Below are 18,195 nucleotides of genomic sequence, written 5' to 3'. Positions count from 1 at the left end.
CTCTTCCCCAGTCTCCCTGCCTCCTGCCTCTTTCCACTCGGGCCTTCCTCCAGAAGGTAGTCAGCGTCCTGTCTCTCAAGGACAACTCTATTCAAGCCATTCCCTAGCTCCAGTGCTCTCAAGACCAAATCCTAAATCCTCAGTTTGCTCTACAAGGGCCCACATGTTCTAATCTGACTATCTTCCCAGCTTCACCTTCAAAAGCATTCCATTGCCACTGGGAAGAAGGGCAAGCTCAGGGCCTTGTACCATCTGGCCTCAATGTCTTCACCAGCCTCAGCTCTTCCATGCAAAATGCTCCAGTCATGTGTGCTCATCTTGCCCATATGCTGGGATTCCTGCCTCCTCCTGCCAGCTTATGCCCTTCCTCCCCAGTGGCCCCATCTATCAATGTCTTATCTTGTCAGTTCAGTGTCCCCTTCCATCAGGACTACCCCACTTCTACTCTGCATTTATTAGATCCTGCCTTACATTGTGGTTTCTGCACATCTCATTCCTTCATTCCCTGGGAGCAAATGGATTGGCCATCTGTTGCTGTGCCTGCTCAGCATCCTTCCAGTCCTCCTTTTCCAGTAACAGCACTCTGATAATCCTCTGAGATGACTTCAGTCTCCCACTTTGGCTCCAGGGTGAGCAGGTGACTCTGGCTGATGAGCACATTTTATTCCTTTGGCCACAGTGATCAGCAGGTGGCTCAAATCAGGCTAGTGGCTGGGGTAGGGGGTCATCAGGCTGAGACCTATGCTAGGACACCGGGGAAAGGGCCCTCTCTTCTGGAGTTGCTAAACTACAAGAGTAGCAGAGCCTGGACTTGTTACTAGTCATCTTTGTCATTTTTTGGAGAGAGCCTTCTTGAAAGTGAAACCAACAGAGTTGAAGAGCAGAGCCAAGAGTTGAGAAAGACAGATTCTCAGCTCTTCCAGTTTGAGCTCTTGGATTCAAAAGAACTTGAAATTAACATCACCTCAACTTTTCCATTCATGAGCCAATAAATGAATTTGTTTGAAATGAGTATCTATCACTGCTTTTATTTATTTATTTGGTGGCACCAGGTCTTAGTTGCAGCAGGTGAAATCTTTGGTTGCAGCATGCAAACTCTTTAGTAGAAAATCTAGTTCCCCGACCAGGGATCGAACCTGGTCCCTCTGCATTGGCAGCATGGAGTCTTAGCCAGTGGGCCACCAGGGAAGTCCCCAGTATCTGTCACTTCTAATGTTGGAGTCCTGAGTAGCAGACTGAAGCTGACGGGGATATCTGTTGTGTTCAAGAGATTTTCAGAGAAGGAAGGTGGGAAGGGAAATCAGAAGAGATTGGGACCAGTACCAACGTGTGACCCTTTAAGTTTGAAGGTCTACCTGTGGAAAAGAGGAGCAGATATCTTTGCTGTTGCTCAGACCAACCAAACTGCCTTCACTCCATCTCTGTTTTGCAGGAGAATCAAACCAAACATTCTGACCAAGGTAGCAGCTGCTTATTTTCCTGATGCTCATCGGCCAGAGGAAGCTTTTCATGTATGAGCTTAAGCAGGAGATGGTTACTCCCTTAGCCAGTTGGCTTGCATCTACCATCAGAGAGTACTCTAGTCCAGTGGTTCCCAAACTGGCCTGCGCATTGGAATCACCTTGGAATATTTTAAAAATTCCAACACCCAGACCACGTCTCACACCTAGTAAATCACAGTCTCTGGGGGTGGGACACAGACATCACTACTTTTAAAGTTTATACAGGTGATTCCAACGTGAGACAAGTTGGGGAACTAAAGGCCCCATCTAACTGTTTCCAAGGCTTACACTTCTTATAGAAAGCAGAGATTCTCCACCAAGTTGACATTAGGTCATAATGTCCATGTCTGGGCCCCACCTTTCAGAAATTCTGATTCAGTTGGCTTGGGGTAGGACCTCAATACTGGCTGCTATAGACTAAATGTTTTTCACCACTCCAAATTCATATATTGATATCTGATTAACCCTCGATGTGTTGGAATCTTTGGGAGGTGATTAGGCCATAAAGGTGGTGCCCTCATGAATGGGATTAGTGCCCTTACAAAAGGGATCCCAGAGAATTCCTACCCCCACCTACCACTCCCATTCCCCTTTCTCATTCACATGCTCTTCCCCTAAGGAGAAGAAATGTTTTGTGGGATGGATGAGACTGAGAGAAACTTCAACAAGCAATTAAGATTCTGCCCCCCTCCCTTTTCAGACCTTCCTGTTCCCACCCTTCTTGTGGTGAACACGTGGCCAGGGTGCCATCAGATTTCCAAAGGCAAATCTGGAGATCCACCTCCCTGACCCCACTTTCAGGGTTGGTCCAAGGATTGGGTAGCTCTGTCTGTCCTGCCCAGACTCTCCCTGGGTGAGGCTTCCTTGGGTGGTCTCCCAAGGTCTAGACATGGGAGGGGAAAGTTTCTGAGCTTAGGTTCAAATAGCAGCAATTAGCAATAAAGCTGATTTGGCTCTCCATCCTGCTGCCTTGAGTGGCCTGGTCTGAACTTTGGGTTTAGGGTGTATGTGTGTGTCACTCTCACACCCCAGCACTAGCATTTTGTACCAGCTTGAGTTCTGGCTTTCTCGTGGACCTGGACTGCATTGTGTCCTGTGACCTCTGTATATTCCCCCAGCACAGAGACTGCCACAGAAGTTCTCAATATATTAAATATGTAAAATAGACTCAGGTCTTAACTGAATTTCTACCCCATTTATGAGATAGTAAAGGATACAAAATATACAAATAGGACGTAGTGTGATGCCTGCTGTCAGGAGTCTCCAGTGACCAACAGCCTCTGAGGAGCAGGGAAGACTTCCCAAAAGAGGAGGCATTTGATCTGGTTCTTGAAGGATGGAAGGGTGTCATAGGAAAAGTGGGATGGTGCAGAGATATGAAAGGTTCACTTTAAGGGATTTCCCTGGCAGTCCAGTGATTAAGATTCTGAGTTCCCAGTGCAGGCAGCATTTATTCCCAATCCCTGGTCAGGGAATCCCCGCTGCAAGGCAGGGCCAAAAAAAGAAAGAAAGGATCATTCAAGGGAATATTGAATACTGTTGAAAGGGCTGTCTTGGTTGATAGCACCATCCCATCCCCCGCCACACGCACACCTTCCATGTAAACAGGCTTCCACTTCGGTCCTCCTCAATCCACTGGTCCTTGAGCAGATCAAGGACTGAGACAGACACATAAAGAATGAACCAGTACCAGACACAGAAGGAAAAGAGGCTCCTACGACAGGTCCTGTGGACAAGTAGGATGTGACACTAACCACCAGTTGCCGCTCTATTCCCATCTTGGCCCTGAGCAAGTTGCTCTTGCCACTGGATTATCCCCTTTGGGAATGGCAGTAAATGTAACATCACTGACCCCTCTTAGACTCTGATTTGACAGAAGCAGGTGCCGGCAAAGCCAGTTATTCCCAGGAAAGTCAGAGTCAGGCCTCTGAGGATCACCACAGTCCTGGCTCCTGACTGGGATTCAGACCTTAGAAGCTGCCTCTCCAGTCCCCTCTTGCATCAGAAGCAGAAGCCTAAACCTCAGCAATCTATCTCCCCTAAGCTACTTCAGAAGAGGGGACTTAGTCCTCCTTCCCTGGAACATTTTATTTTATTTCAGAGTGTTTATGCTCAGTTGCTTTAGTTGTGTCCAACTCTTTGCGACCCTATGGACTGTGGCCTGCCAGGTTCCTCTGTCCATGGGATTCTCCAGGCAAGAATAATGGAGTGGGTTGCCAAGCTCTCCTACAGGGGATCTTCCTAACCCTTGAATCAAACCTGCAGCTCCTACATTGCAGACGGATTCTTTACCACAGAGACACTGGGAAAGCCCCCTTTTATTTCTAAGACCTGCTTTTTTGAAACAGCTGCTGTTTTTATCTTTTGTCTAACTCAGTGGTTCTTAACTGGGTGGGGGTGGGGGTAGGGGGGGTGGATTTTGTCCCCAGGTGAACATTCTTCAGCGATCAATGCAAAGAAATAGAGGGAAACAACAGAATGGGAAAGACTAGGGATCTCTTCAAGAAAATCAGAGATACCAAAGGAACATTTCATGCAAAGATGGCTCAATAAAGGACAGAAATGGTATGGACCTAACAGAAGCAGAAGATATTAAGAAGAGATGGCAAGAATACACGGAAGAACTGTACAAAAAAGATCTTCAAGACCCAGATAATCACGATGGTGTGATCACTCACCTAGAGCCAGACATCCTGGAATGTGAAGTCAAGTGGGCCTTAGAAAGCATCACTACGAACAAAGCTAGTGAAGGTGATGGAATTCCAGTTGAGCTATTCCAAATCCTGAAAGATGATGCTGTGAAAGTCCTGCACTCAATATGCCAGCAAATTTGGAAAACTCAGCAGTGGCCACAGGACTGGAAAAGGTCAGTTTTCATTCCAATCCCAAAGAAAGGCAATGCCAAAGAATGCGCAAACTACTGCACAATTGCACTCATCTCACACGCTAGTAAAGTAATGCTCAAAATTCTCCAAGCCAGGCTTCAGCAATATGTGAACCGTGAACTTCCTGATGTTCAAGCTGGTTTTAGAAAAGGCAGAGGAACCAGAGATCAAATTGCCAACATCCGCTGGATCGTGGAAAAAGCAAGAAAGTTCCAGAAAAACATCTATTTCTGCTTTATTGACTATGCCAAAGCCTTTGACTGTGTGGATCACAATAAACTGTGGAAAATTCTGAAAGAGATGGGAATACCAGAACACCTGATATGCCTCTTGAGAAATTTGTATGCAGGTCGGGAAGCAACAGTTAGAACTGGACATGGAACAACAGACTGGTTCCAAATAGGAAAAGGAGTTCGTCAAGGCTGTATGTTGTCACCCTGTTTATTTAACTTATATGCAGAGTACATCATGAGAAACATTGGACTGGAAGAAACACAAGCTAGAATCAAGATTGCCGGGAGAAATATCAATCACCTCAGATATGCAGATGACACCACCCTTATGGCAGAAAGTGAAGAGGAACTCAAAAGCCTCTTGATGAAAGTGAAAGTGGAGAGTGAAAAAGTTGGCTTAAAGCTCAACATTCAGAAAACCAAGATCATGGCATCCGGTCCCATCACTTCATGGCAAATGATGGGGAAACAGGGGAAACAGTGTCAGACTTTATTTTTCTGGGCTCCAAAATCACTGCAGATGGTGACTGCAGCCATGAAATTAAAAGACGCTTATTCCTTGGAAGGAAAGTTATGACCAACCTAGATAGCATATTGAAAAGCAGAGACATTACTTTGCCAACAAAGGTTCGTCTAGTCAAGGCTATGGTTTTTCCTGTGGTCATGTATGGATGTGAGAGTTGGACTGTGAAGAAGGCTGAGCGCCAAAGAATTGATGCTTTTGAATTGTGGTATTGGAGAAGACTCTTGAGAGTCCCTTGGAAGGCAAGGAGATCTAACCAGTCCATTCTGAAGGGGATCAGCCCTGGGATTTCTTTGGAAGGAATGATGCTAAAGCTGAAACTGCAGTACTTTGGCCACCTCATGGGAAGAGTTGACTCATTGGAAAAGACTCTGATGCTGGGAGGGACTGGAGGCAAGAGGAGAAGGGGACAACAGAGGATGAGATGGCTGGATGGCATCACTGACTCGATGGACGTGAGTCTGAGTGAACTCCGGGAGTTGGTGATGGACAGGGAGGCCTGGCGTGCTGCGATTCATGGGGTCGCAAAGAGTCGGACACGACTGAGCGACTGATCTGATCTGATCTGAATGCACAAGACAGCCCCTGAAAACAAGGTAATTCTTGATATTCCTGCCCAGAATATCAATAGTGTTGAGGCTGAGAAACTCTTCATCTCGCTTAGGGAGAAAAAGTTTAGTAAAAGTAACTTAAAATAGCCCCTGGTCTGGTCAACAATAACTAACACAAGGGTGTTGCCTTGCAATTCATCAGTAAATTCGTGCTTGGGGAATTTCCTGGCGGTCCAGAGGTTCACTGCCAAGGGCTGAGGTTCAACACCTCGTGGGGGAACTAAGATCTCTCAAGCAAAGGAGCAGCCAGACATAATAAACACATTTGTGCTTGCTCTCCTCTCCCTGGCTCCTGTATGGGAATGGGTGAAGGTTGTTTTGTGCAGGATGCTGTGGAAGGAGATAGGGGTTAGGTGGGGATAAGAGACGGGGTCACACACTGCAGAGTACAGGCTTTCGATCTAAGTTCATATTCCAGCCGTATTTCCTCAGCTGTGTTCTTTCAGGCAAGTGACTTTCCCTCTCTGGGCCTCAGTTTTTTCATCTGTAAAATAGGACAACTCTTACCTTACAAGGGCTTCCCTGGTGACTCAGCTGGTAAAGAATCTACCTGCAATGCGGGAGACCTTGGATCGATTCCTGGGTTAGGAAGATCCCTGGAGAAGGGAAAGGGTATCCACTCCAATATTCTGGCCTGGGGAATTCCATGGACTGTATAGTCCATGGGGTCGCAAAGAGTCAGACATGACTGAGTGACTTTCACTTCACTTACCTTATCTTACAAGGTCCAGGAAGTTGGCTGTTGCTATGACTTCATCCTGAGGTGGTAGAGAACCATTAGAAGAAGCCTTGTGAACCTGGGGGGAGGAAAATCAGCTTTGAGTGGTCGGTGGGGCAGCCAGGAAGGGAGGTGATTTACCCCCACCGTGGTTTAATTCCCTCCAGGCAGGTGCAGAAGTCTCAGTCTATCTATAATCTCGCCTTTCAGGGCCTATACTCCTCCTTTTGTTTAGTTCAGTACCTTAGGGGTTTGTCCCCACCATGGTGCTCAGATTAGACAGCGGAAAAACACACTGAAGTCAACAATTTGCGTTTTGGTCTCCTTGCAGTCCATGAGGTCTTAAAGAGTTGGACCGATTTAGCTATTGAACAACAGAATAACTCCTTGCTGTGGGTAAGTTTCCTCCTCTCTGGCTGGGGGTGGGACTGAGGCTGTCAAAGGTTGCCAGGCATCAAAAGACATCCCCCAGCCAGAACTTTTGTTTACAAGGCAAGACTCTAGCAGACAGGAAGCTGGGTTATTCCAGAGCATGGGGCTCCCAGGCTCCAGACTGGAGAGGGGAGGAAATGGGCCCTTTAGAAAAGGTTTGAAGGTTTTTCCAAGCCTGAGAAAGTGAGCAGGGCTCTGGGTGTCTTGGCTGTGACTGTTGTCTTTTCTTGAGTAATAGGGACTTTGCATCACTCCCACTCTGATCTCCCAGGACCTCTGATTGGCCTGCAGAGCTTCTGTTTGCTGGGGAGGGGATGTACTAGGAGTGCTGTCACAGCAAAAGATCACAGTGGCTAAGCCAAGCAGGTCCATGAAGATAAACTGAAGTTGATTGCAGATCAAACAGTCTTGCCCTGAATGTTCTAGACTGGATAAACACAGGAATTAAATGCTGTGCTTCAGGGGGGTGGTGGCATTATAAATAAATTAAATTCTGTAAACTTACAATTAAATGCCATGTATTCGAAAGTAATAGCATTCAAAGCTTGTCACTGCCTAATTATTTTACTACATTTTGCTATTGCACATGCTCTTGGAGTTATTCCCTTCTGCGTGGTGGAAATGCTACATAATGGTGCACCGCTGCTGGCTTCTTCCCAGTAACTCCTTCAGTAATGTCAGGTTGGCAGCAGGTTGGCAGCTAGAAGTCAGCTGTGGTGGAAGTATTTATACCATGGAAATGGGCGGATGCTACAAATTTCTCCTTAAGACCACAACCCCACCCACCCCAACCTTTCCCTAAAGCCATTTGAAATCATTTTACCAGCATGACACTGGGTAGAGGACTCCCCAGACATGACCATGAATGAATTTCCCACCAGCTTGGTGGGCAGGGGGTTTGGAGCAGATAATGTGATTTAGAGAAATAAATAAATATACATGTCCGACATCTGAGTATTGTGGGTAAAATGAATACTTGCTGCAAATATCTAGTCCTTAGGACTTTCCTGGTGGTCCAGCGGCTAATGCTGCGCTCTCACTGCAGGGGGCCCAGCTTCAATCCCTGGTCTAGGAACTAGATCCCACAGGCTGAACTAAGAGTTTGAGTGCTCCAGTGAAGATCGAAGATCCTGCATGCCGCAACTAAGACCCAGCGCAGCCAAATAAATTAAAACAAACAGAACCAAACCCCAAATACCTAGTCCTGACATACTTGGGGACCCATCTTTCCCTACTCCTTTTGAGACAAGAGTGTATGCCCGCTCACAAAGCACCCCCTAGGGCACCCCTGAACACCCTGTGGTGCCTTCTGAATGGAAGAAGACCAGAAACGCCAAGAGGGCAGGGACCGTGTTCACCGCTGCTTCAGCAGATCTTATCTTCAGACCCCGTCTCAGTCTCGGCAACTCTCCCAGTATCCCTGGCTTTGAAGCTAAGCAGGGCACAGTGGGGGCGCACAAGGGCTGGTTCTAGATGGGAGAACTAGAATGAGCCAGGAACCGGGCATTGCCTCTCAAGCACACGATCTACTTGGGAGCAGGGAAGCTCATCCGGGCAGTTCTTCCCCAGGGGACGTTTGGCAATGCCCAGGGACATTTTTGGTTGTCACACTTCCAGGGGAAGGGTGCTCCTGGCATTTGGTGGGCAGAGGCCAGGGATGCTGCTAAACATCCTACAACACACGGGAAAGCCACCCCCCCAGTCCCGCATCAGAGAATGTCCTGCCTCAAACACCAACAGTGCTGAGCCTGAGAAACTCTGGGACGGGACGCAGTCGGGGAGAAACTCAGACAGGTAGGGTCTAGGAAGAGACAGAGGAAAGGCTCGCTGGCCTGGCAGCCACTGACCCCTCCCTCCCACGCAGCACCCGCTGCTGTGGGTGGCCGTTCAGTCTCTCATTCTGCATCCTGTCCTGTTTCTCTAGTCTCTCTCTAGTGATGTCCCTGTTTATCTCCGTTTATCTCTTGGTCTCCTTTTCTCACTCTCAGCCATGCCATCTGCTCTGGCTGGATCTTGTATTCTGAGTCATGAGACAAGCCTTTGGCATCAGTGCTCCCTCAGCCCACACTCATCACTCCAGTTGCCATGACCTGGGAGCTGGGCCAGGAGATCAGGGAACCAGAGGCTATAAAGACAGAGGGTCTAAAGGGTATCGCTTTTCCCACCACCTATCTTGTCTTTGCCCCCAGGACCCTACTGCCTGCCTCCCTGAGGCCTGGAGCTCCAACCTGCTGTCACTCCACCCCCACCCCCCGGAGCCTGTCCAAGTCGCCTTGCCCAACCTACAGATCCCTTCCTCCCCACCCCACTCTCAGCTCCTTAAATTTCCCCTCTAGCCTAGTCCAGCAGCTGTTACAAAACAACGGGGAACTAGGCAACCCCTCCCACCGGGGGCAGTAAGTGACACCAGGCTCAGGACGGCCACCGAGCCCAGTAACTTCTGCCAAGTGACCAGGCACTGGTGGCCTCTGCCCTGGTCCTGGTTTCCAGTTCCCAGGTCCCAGAGTTCAGAGCCAGGACATGGTACCCGGTGCTTGGAGCCCCTGCTCAACATCCAGGCTCAACTGCCAGGACCCAGGGCCTGGTGCCAGGACTTTGAGCCCTGCCCCTCTCACTCCCCTCCCCCAGCAGACCCTGGGGGCCTAGGCTGCCGTATCCTGGCCAGCAGGGCCCAGGGGTGGGTACTATGTAGGACATGGACACAGCAGAAAACTCTATGACAATTTTAAAATAAACTGGAGTGACTTTTAAAGTAAGAAGTACTCAAATGAAGACTTAAAATAAAAGGACTAGCAGTCTGGACAGAGGGAAGAGAAAGACCAGGGTATAGATCTGCTGGGCTTCCCAAGTGGGGCAGGCAGTAAAGAACCTGCCTGCCAAGGCAGGAGACTTAAGAGACTCGAGTTTGATCCTGGGTCAGGAAGATCCCCTGGAGGAGGGCATGGCAACCCACTCCAGTGTTCTTGCCTGGAGAATCCCATGGACAGAGGAGCCTGGTGGGCTAGGGTCCATAGGGTCGTAGAGAGTCGGACATGACCAAAGTGACTTAGCACGCATGCATTAGGGTTGCCACATAAAATAGAGGATGCCCAGGTAAATTTGAATTTAGGTAACAAAAAAAAAGACTTTTTAAATGTAAGAATGTTCTATGTCATATTTGAATATACTTCTAAAAAATTATTCCTTGTTTACCTGAAATTCTTACTTTAACAGGGGTCCTGTATTTTGATTTCTTAAATCCAGTAGCCCCACAGGAAAACAAACGTCCCCCTCCAGCCCTTACCCAGCTTATCTACCAGCTGCTTCAGGTGGAGAAACAGGGAGTGTTCCTATCACTGCTCACATTTGGGTAGAGGGAACTTAGGGGATTTTATTGTTTTTAATTATTCTTACTTTTATACATCTTCTCATTTTCTTTAGAGTCAGCATTAGTTTAGAATACAAAAAAAAAAAAAATCAAATGTTATAGACACTATGTACTGCGTAGATTATCGCAATATACCCCTTTCATCCATTCTTTTTTAATTTTCCAGTGGCTGCACGCAGGATTTTTGTTGCTGTGTGAGAGATCAGTAGCTGTGGCATGAGGGCTTAGTTGCCCTGAGACGAGTGGGATTTTAGTTCCCTAACCAGGGCTAGAACTCTCATCTGCTGCATTGGAAGGCAGATTCTTAACCACTGAACCACCAGGGAAGTCCCTTACCTCCCAACTTAAAGCCCTGCAGTGGTTTCAAAGAACAAACTTCCCAGCTAATCAGGATCCAGGGCACTTGCTGCCTGATTCTTGCCCAGGCTCTGGGACATGTGGCAAGTATCCCTGCTGGTCTGACACTCAATCACAGAAACACGACCCTCCTAGTAGTCCCCCTCACTCCCCCAGCTGGCCTGGGGTCCACGCTTTTGGTCATGTTTCCCTATCAGACACTTACTGCATACAGATGGCATCTGTAGGGTGCCAGGCACTGCGGGCTACAAAGGACACAGTAGGTTGGCAACCAGACTGGAAGGTCCCTGCTCTTGTGACTCAGGTTCTGGCAGAGGAGCATTTAATAGACAAATTGTTACGATAAAGCATCTGTTGTGTGAGGGTAGGTCCAGAGCTCTGGGGTCAAAGAAAGGCTCCTGGAAGAAGACATATTTAAGAATTGACCAGTCATCAGCCAACTACGGAGGGGCGGGGAGGAGGGCAGGCAGGGGACAGTGTCCCAGCTCCGTGCACAGTTCATACAAAGGCCCTGAGACATCGAGAGGAGCCACAAATCCAGGGTTGGGGGTACACAGAGAAGAGAAGAAGGGTGTGAGAGCCGTTGGGTGAGCAGCACTCAGGAAGCCACTCCACGGAGCATGGAGAATCTTAGTTCCCGGACTAAGGGTCGAACCCTCGCCCTCTACAGTGGAAACGCAGAGTCTTAACCATGGATCGTCAGGGAAGTCACACGGCTGTTCTGGAGAAACTAGATCAGAGGAGACCATGCTGCTCTTTCTAGGATGGCAGAAATGACAGCAGCCTGGACGGAGCACTGGGGAGGGAGTAGGAGGCATTGCAGGGGTGAGGCGGCAGGAGTGACTTCCCAGGCACCTGGCTCGAGACACTGGTGGGTCCTGTGATGTTCTCTGGTTCTAAGTCCAGATTTGGACTTGAATTGGAGGTGCCCAAAAGATGTCCAAGTCAAGATGTCCAGCAGACACATATGTAGGTTGTCAACCTCAGGATAAAGGTCTGGACTGCAGATTCTTATTTGGGAGTCATCAGCATAAAGTTAACAATAAAAATGTTATCTAGTTCTCATCAAGCGTTAGACACTTTTCTAAGATTTTTTTCTTCTTTTTTGGCTGCGCCATGCAGCTTGTGAGATCTTAGTTCCCCAACCAGGGACTGAACCGAGGCCCACAGCAGTGAAGGTGCAGAGTCCTAACCATTGGACTGCCAGGAAATTCCCCCTAAGTCCTTATGTACACGAACGTATTGATTCCTTACAACAACCTGTGAGGTGTGTGCCTTTCCTCTTGCCATTTTACAGGTGAAGGGGAAAGTTCAGTACTGTCGCCAAGATCACACAACCCCTGAGTGACAGAGCCAGGCTGCAACTCCAGGGGTCCAGCTCCAGCATCTACGCTCTCAACTGGACCATGCAGCCTCTCACCTGCACAGCGGTCTAAGCCCCAGAAGGGGATGAGAACAACTTTAGAGCTGTGAGAAGGCCAGACAGTCAACCTTCAGGAATACCAGCACCTAAAGTCCAGGGTCTGAATCTTACTTTTAGGGTAAGTTGTCTCTGAAATTCTACTGTTTTAATTTTTAAAAATTGATTACCCTACAAAAACCAACTTGAAATGAATCACAGACCTAAATATAAGAGCTAAAACTATAAAATCTTACAAGAAAACATAGGGCTTGCAAAGCTTTATAACAGTGAATTTGGCAGTGATTGCTTGGATATGACATCAAAAGAAAGGGCAACAAAAGGAAAACGTAGATAAACTGGGCTTCATCAAAATTAGACACTTTTGTGCATCAGACACTATCAGCAGACTGAAAAGGCAACCTATTGAATGGGAGAGAACAGCTGTAAATCACATCTCTGAAAAGTGACCTATATCCACACTATATAAAGAACTCCTAAAACTCAACAACAGTAAACAAACAACCCAATTAATAAGTGGACAAAAGACTTGAATAGATATTTTTCCAAAAAAGATATACAAATGGCCCATAAGCACATAAAAATGATGCTTAATATCACTAATCAATGTTGTTATTGTTTAGACACTTAATCACGTCCGACTCTTTTGCGACCCCGTGGATAGCAACCCGTCAGGCTCCTCTGTCCATGGGATTTTCCATGCCAAAATACTGGAATCCCGACCCAGGGATCAAACCCGCGTCTCTTATGTATCCTGCATGGCAGGAGGATTTTTTACCACTAACACCACCTGGGAAGATCAAAGAAATTAGACCAATAAATTTTTTTTTCAGGGAGAAGCATTTTTTAATTGATGTTGTTTAAAATGAATGGTGATCTTAAAAAGCAGGCCGGTTTTTAGTTATTCTTATTCTTTAATTCTCCACCTTTATTACTCATACCAGGGGCAGGCTCCATCCATCATTCTACCCTTTCTGGCCATTGCCAGCAATGCTGGGATCCAATTCCACCCAGCCACTGTGGACCAGAGCTGAATGCTAGGGGCTGTCCTTTGGAGGCATAAAGTTCTCAATCCTTAATTTAAAAAAGCTTCTCAGGGACTTCTCTGGTGGTTCAGTAGTTAAATATCTGCCTTCCAGTGTAGGGGATGCCTCGCGGGCAACTCCCGCCCGCCGCACCGAAGACACAGAGCAGCCAAAACGAAAAATAAATAAAATCTTTTTTTTTTTTAAAGGAGATTCTCAAGCCCCAAGTAGCCAGCCCTGAGATCTGGATCAAATATTTCTCCTTTGTATTGCCATCCATTCCGTGCCTGATCCTTCCAACTGAGTGCCCTGACAGTACCAACCTGGCCCCATGCATCACCATATTCTGGCTACGTGAAAGTGAAGTTGCTCTGTCATGTCTGACTTTTTGTGACCCCATGGACTGCAGCCTACCAGGTTCCTCCATCCATGGGATTTTCCAGGCAAGAGTACTGGAGAGGGTTGCCATTTCCTTCTCCAGGAGATCCCCACCCAGGGATTGAACCCAGGTCTCACACATTGTAGGCAGACGCTTTATTGTCTGAGGCACCAGGGAAGTCCAATGGGCGTATGTCTAATGTGGCTGTCCCGAAATGGAGTGGTTTACGGAAGGGGTTGGTAGCACACAGGAGTGTTGTTGAGCGGCCACTGGACGTCAAGGCACCTCAAGTTAGGGAGAGGGGTTCTTCAAACTAACAAAACTCTTTTAAAAACTCTATGTGTTAGCCAAGGAAAGCCTCACCCAGATCACTAACCCTAATTTGCAGGCAAGGAAATCGGAGCACATACAGGTCAGGGGAACAGCGCACAGTTATAGAGTGAGTCACTGGCCAGGACTGGACACACACTTCCTGACCTCTCGACCAGGACGCCGGCCATAGCCCTGCCTCGGGCCCCGGCAGCTCCGAGCTGACCTAGCGCGCCAATGTGCTGATGTCACCACGAGGGGGAGCCAGATGCCCGTTCATGCAGTAGCCGGGCCCAGGCTGAGGGGTGGGAGGGACTGCTCCTCTGAGAGCCTCATCCGCACAGCTGTGCGTGGAGCTGGTGAAGAAAGCGAACGAAGAGTTGGGCGCTTATAAGAGGGCCGAAGCTCTGGAGCAGTGGCTGGGAGGGAGGGAGGACGAGGGAAGGGCATTTGTTGCCTCCTCTGGTCCTGCTTGGTCTGGCCCTGTTGGGAAAGGAGCAGAGAAAGGAAGGGCTTTCCTGAGCACAGGCTTTCTGCCCCCGCCTCCGCTCGGCTCGGTCTTGCTTAAGAGCAGACCGGACATTCCTAAAGCTCCGGCAGGAAACCGGGAAATAGACGGGGAGGCCGGCGTCTCTGCAGCCCGCCAGTTCTTGCAAAGCAACGCTCTCCCCCGCGCCCCACCCCCAAGCCCCAGGCGCCTGGACCCTGCACCCTCCTAGAACTGCCCTCCTGACCTGCTGGCCCCTTCCTCCCAGCCTATGGGATCAGACCCATTCCCTGAGCTCCAGCCCCTGAAAGAAAGTGTTATCCACCACCGACCCCCAGGTGGAACTCATAATCTGTCCGCCTAAACCTGGCTGTCTTCCAGAGTTCCTTCCCTCAGTGAATGGTACCAACACCCATATGGTTATTTGACTCAGAACACTTAGGAGTCATCCTTGACACTTTTCTCTTGCGTACCCCATTTTTCACGCCTCCTCTCTACCTCTGGGTTTCCCCCCACTCACTGCACCAAGTGGCCATTGCATCTCACCAGAATTGTTCGTGTCTGCACTCCCTATAGTCACTCCTCTCCCCTCTCAATCCCTCCCCCAGGTGGTAGCTCTGATAATTTTTTATTTTTGACAGCGAGTCTTGCAGGGATCTTAGTTCATCTCCAGCCAGGAATGGAACCTATGCCTCCTGCAGTGGATATGTGGAGTCTTAACGACTGGACAGCCAAGGAAGTCCCATCTGATAAACCTTTCAAATCCTCATTCTGATCCTGTCACCTACCTGCTGAAATCTCTCAACAGCTTCCAGTGGCTCTTGCAATAAAGACCAAACTCTTATTAGCATGGCCCAAAAAGTCCTGTGAGGTCCGGTCCTTCCTCCCTCTCTGGTCCTATCCTCCTCCTTATTCTGTTTCAAATGCACTGGCCAAGGTCATCACAGGCCCTTTGCACCTGCTGTTTTCTCTGCCTGGAACAAATCCCACCCTTCTGTCCTGTTAACTTCTACTCTCTCAGACCTCCGCTCCAGCACTGCTTTCTCAAGGACGTCCCCCTTGGCCTCTGTGATCAGGGCGGGTCCCTCATTACTCACTCTCCTAGCCCCACATGCTTCCCCTTCACGTATCTGTCATAGTTGTAACTGTCCATTTGGTACTATTATTTAATTAATGTCCATTTCCTTCCACTAGACTGTAAGCTCCATGAGCATAAGGACCATGTCAGTTTCTGGGTGCTTGAAAATCTCCAGGACCTCTGTGCCTGGCACATAGTAGGTGTTCAGTGTTTCTTGAATAAATAAGTAAATTCATGTGGCCCACTTCTTTCCAAGAGTTTCCCAGGTGGCTCAGTGGTAAAGAATCTGCCTACAATATAAGAGATGCAGGTTTGAGCCCAGGGTTGGGAAGATCCACTGGAAAAGGAAATGGCAACCCAGTATTCTTGCTTGGGAAATCCTATAGACAGGGGAGACTGGTGGGCTGCTGTCTATGGCATTGCAAGTGTCCCAAAAGAGTGACTTAGAGACTAAATAACACCTTCTTTCCATCTCTGTCTCCTGAGCTTAAGCTTGTATCATTTTCTGTCTGGATCTTGGTAATCACTTCTTAACTGGTCAAGTCCCTACAGTCAAGTCCCTACTGGTTTCCCACCCAACAGCCAAAGAGTTCTAATAAAAATGCCAGTCTGACCATGTCACCTTTCCCACCCCATTTAATAGCCTTCAGTGTCTTCCCATGGCCCTTGGAATAAAATCCAGACTCCTGACACAGCCTTACAAGGCCTTGCGTGGTCTGGCTCACCTTGTGCCAAGTGCCACCTCCTCAATGGACCTTTCTTTTTTTAATTGAAACACAGTTGATTTACAAGGTTGTGTTAGTTTCTGGTGTATAGCAAATTTATTTTATATATGTGTGTATATATATATATATTCTTTGTTAGATTCCTTTCCATTATGGTTTATTAAAAAGTTAAAAAGCTATTGAATATAGTTCCTTGTGCTATACAGTAGGCCCTTGTTGATTATCTATAGATAATAGTTTGTATCTATTAATCCCAAACTCCTCTAATTTATCCCATCCCCCTTCTTTCCTCTTTGGTATCTATAGGTTTGTTTTCTATGTCTGTAAGTCTGTTTTTGTTTTGTAAATAAGTTCTTTTGTATCTTTTTTTTTAGATTCCACATATAAGTGATATATTTGTGCTTCCCTGTTTGACTTATTTCACTCAGTATGATAATCTCTATCAACAGCCCTTCCTTAAATAAATATTGAGTGCCTATGGTACCAGACCGCCCCACTCCAGTACTCTTGACTGGAAAATCCCATGGACGGAGGATCCTGGAAGACCGCAGTCGATGGCGTCGCTAAGGGTCAGACATGACTGAGTGACTTCACTTTCACTTTTCATTTTCATCTATTGGCGAAGGAAATGGCAACCCACTCCAGAGTTCTTGCCTGGAGAATCCCAGGGACGGGGGAGCCTGGTGGGCTGCCGTCTATGGGGTCACACAGAATCGGACACGACTGAAGCGACTTAGCAGCAGCATGGTACCAGACACTGAGGACTCCAGTGATGAGTAAAATTAGACTCCTTCAGACCTGCTTACACTCCTCCAGATACTGAAACATATCTCCTTTCTGTGCAAGGCCTTTGCACTTGCTTTTTCCCTTGTCTAGAAAATGTTGTCTCTCCTCTCCTTTTTCCATTCCTGACTTCCCCAGTCAACATCTGCCAGCCATCGGATTTCAGATTAAACACCATTTATTCAAGGATACCTTATCTGACTTCAACCTAGATCCTCCTGTTAGGTCTTATTACTCAGATATTCCATCTTCAAAGTACTTAACCACATTTTATGTTTCCATTTGTGTGATTATTTGGTTAATACCTGTCTTTCCCACCAGGAAGCTCCAAGAGCTTCCAAGTCTGGTTTTGCTTACCATCATATCCCTGTGGTGCTTAGCTGGTGCTCCATAATTGATTGAATGAATAAATGAATAAGTGATTCTCCAGCCGCAGTATTAGAGGATACTGCCTTCAGGGAAATGGCATCTCTGCCTCGGTATGAGCTGGGGGCTGGGAGGGGTGTCAAAGGAGCTAGATGGGGAGAGGGCCTGGAAACCGTTAGCACCTTCCCTGCCCATCTGATCCTGGGTGCCTGTAACTTGGGCCGCCCCCCTCTCCTCCTCTGCAGGCTCTTGCCACAGTTCCCGGCCCTCAGCAGCACTGGTCCCGCTCTCATTCCTCTGGGGGTCTCACACACTGAGCCCTCCCCCTGCAACTCTTCTTGCTCTGTTTCACATGGCTGGCTCCTCCTCATCCTTCAGGTCAAGTTGAAATGCTGCATCTTTAGAGGACACTTTCTCTGAGTAGGTCTTCCTGTGATGAGCTTTTCATCCAGGTCATTTCCTTCATCCTAGCTCACTCAGAAATGCATTTATGTATTTATCATCTATGTCCCTAGATGGGTTAGAAGCTTTTGACCACCATAGCAGAAAACCCAACTCCACAGGCTTAAACAACAAGGGAAGTTGTCTAGGGGAAGGACTGGTTTTGAGGTGGGGCAATTCAGTGGTGTTCTCAAGGACCTCAGTTTTCCCCATCTCGCTGCACTGCCCCCTTGATGTTATCTCCGTCCTCAGGTGAGCAGGATGGATACAGCAATTCCAGGCCTCACAGTAGGACTTCCTGTCATACCAACAGGGTTTTCTCCTCTGATGTGTCCCACTTAACTACTGCTGTGTAACAAGTTGTCACAGAACTTGTCAGTTTAAAATGACATTTTAACTGGAGAGGCTTCGCTGGTGGTTCTGGCAGAAGGTCTCTCATGAGGTTATTGTCAAGCTATTGACCAAGGCTGAAGTCCCCTGAAGGCTTAACTGCAGCTGGAGGATCCGCGCCCAGGTTGATTCGTGTGGCTGTTGGCAGGAGGCTTTGAGGCCTC

This window comes from Bos grunniens, chromosome 3 (genome assembly GCF_055505025.1).
Source record: "Bos grunniens cultivar Pamir isolate PY7600 chromosome 3, Bosgru_T2T1.0, whole genome shotgun sequence".
NCBI lineage: Eukaryota > Metazoa > Chordata > Mammalia > Artiodactyla > Bovidae > Bos > Bos grunniens.
This window is presented reverse-complemented; position numbering follows the sequence as displayed.